Source organism: Borostomias antarcticus (assembly GCF_949987555.1).
Source record: "Borostomias antarcticus genome assembly, chromosome: 9".
Classification (NCBI taxonomy): Eukaryota; Metazoa; Chordata; class Actinopteri; order Stomiiformes; family Stomiidae; genus Borostomias; species Borostomias antarcticus.
In genome coordinates, this window is record NC_140242.1 from 9,193,918 (window position 1) to 9,196,417 (window position 2,500).

A 2,500-nucleotide genomic window follows, 5' to 3' on the forward strand; every position below is an offset into this window, starting at 1 on the left:
ACAACAATGACTGGTTATCCCTCCTGTTCGGACTGCAGAGAGAGGGTGAGAACAGGCCAATGGTCTAGAGAGGGAGCCCCACCTTGACTATGAATACTCTGACTCATCCCTTAATAAGTCTCAACTCTCAGACTCATCCCTTTATAAGTCTTAACTCTCAGACTCATCCCTTTATAAGTCTTAACTCCCAGACTCATCCCTTTATAAGTCTTAACTCCCAGACTCATCCCTTTATAAGTCTCAACTCTCAGACTCATCCCTTTAGAAGTCTTAACTCTCAGACTCATCCCTTTAGAAGTCTCAACTCTTAGACTCATCCCTTTTAAAGTATTAACTCTCAGACTCATCCCTTTATAAGTCTTAACTCTGACTCATCCCTTTATAACTCTCAACTCTCAGACTCATCCCTTTATAAGTCTCAACTCTCAGACTCATCCCTGTATACTGTGTCTTAACTCTCTGACTCATCCCTTTATAATTCTTAACTCTCTGACTCATCCCTTCATAAGTCTTAACTCTCAGACTCATCCTTTTATACGTCTTATCTCTCTGGCTCATCCTTTTTTAACTCTCAACTCTCAGACTCATCCCTTTATACGTCTTAACTCTCTGACTCATCCCTTTTTAATTCTTAATTCTCAGACTCATCCCTTTAGAAGTATTAACTCTCATTATACTGTACATCTTTACTCTTTGACTCATCCCTTTATAATTATTAACTCTCTGACTCATCCCTTCATAAGTCTTAACTCTCAGACTCATCCCTTTATAAGTCTCAACTCTGACTCATCCCTGTATACTGTGTCTTAACTCTCTGACTCATCCCTTTATAATTCTTAACTCTCTGACTCATCCCTTTATAATTCTTAACTCTCTGACTCATCCCTTTATAAGTCTTAACTCTCAGACTCATCCCTTTATACGTCTTATCTCTCTGACCCATCCCTTTATAACTCTCAACTCTCAGACTCATCCCTTTATACGTCTTAACTCTCTGACTCATCCCTTTTTAATTCTTAATTCTCAGACTCATCCCTTTATAAGTATTAACTCTCATTATACTGTACGTCTTAACTTTTTGACTCATCACTTTATAATTATGAAGTCTCTGACTCATCCCTTCATAAGTCTTAACTCTCAGACTCATCCCTTTATAATTCTTAACTCTGACTCATCCCTTTATAAGTCTTAACTCTCAGACTCATCCCTTTAGAAGTCTTAACTCTCAGATTCATCCCTTTATACGTCTTATCTCTCTGACCCATCCCTTTATAACTCTCAACTCTCAGACTCATCCCTTTATATGTCTTAGCTCTCTGACTCATCCCTTTTTAATTCTTAACTCTCAGACTCATCCCTTTATAAGTATTAACTCACAGACTCATCCCTTTATAAGTCTAACCTGTAACTCTCAGACTCATCCCTTTATACATCTTTACTGTCTGACTCATCACTTTCTAACTCTCAACTCTCAGACTCATCCCTTTATAAGTCTCAACTCTCAGACTCATCCCTGCATACTGTACATCTTAACTCTTTGACTCATCCCTTTAGAATTCTTAACTCTCAGACTCATTCCTTTATACGTCTTATCTCTCTGACTTATCCCTTTATAACTCTCAACTCTCAGACTCATCCCTTTATACGTCTTAACTCTCTGACTCATCCCTATTTAATTATTAACTCTCAGACTCATCCCTTTATAAGTATTAACTCTCAGACTCATCCCTTTATCATTCTTAACTCTCTAACTCATCACATTATAAGTCTTAACTCTCAGACTCATCCCTTTAGAAGTCTTAACTCTCAGACTCATCCCTTTATACATCTTATCTCTCTGACCCATCCCTTTATAACTCTCAACTCTCAGACTCATCCCTTTATATGTCTTAACTCTCTGACTCATCCCTTTTTAAGTATTAACTCTCAGACTCATCCCTTTATAAGTCTAACCTGTAACTCTCAGACTCATCCCTTTATATGTCTTAACTCTTTGAGTCATCCCTTTTTAATTCTTAACTCTCAGACTCATACCTTTATGTCTTAACTCTCAGACTCATCCCTTTATAACTCAACTCTCTTACTCATCCCTTAATAAGTCTTAACTCTCTGACTCATCCCTTTATAAGTCTTAACTCAGACTCAAGTCTTCCAGGAGGTCGAGTTAAGTTAGATGCATAAACAACCACAACACGCGCTTTGAGGGAGAAAGAGAGAGAGAGAGAGAGAGAGAGAGAGAGAGAGAGGAGAATAGCCAGAAAACCATTTGAAGTCCCGTTTTTCTTCCCACAGAGGGCACTCTTGTTCAACATTACCATGCTAGTTTGCTGTTATAGTCAATCTGTTTTAGTTTTCCTACAAACTCTACATGACCACTGGCCAGGGTATTTCTGAGGCCACACCTCACCAGAGGGTGAACAAGATTTACCCACAATTCATTTTTGCTTCCTTTATTTTGGGGCGGGGGGGGGGATGTGATGGTCGCTGCGCAGTCCGATTG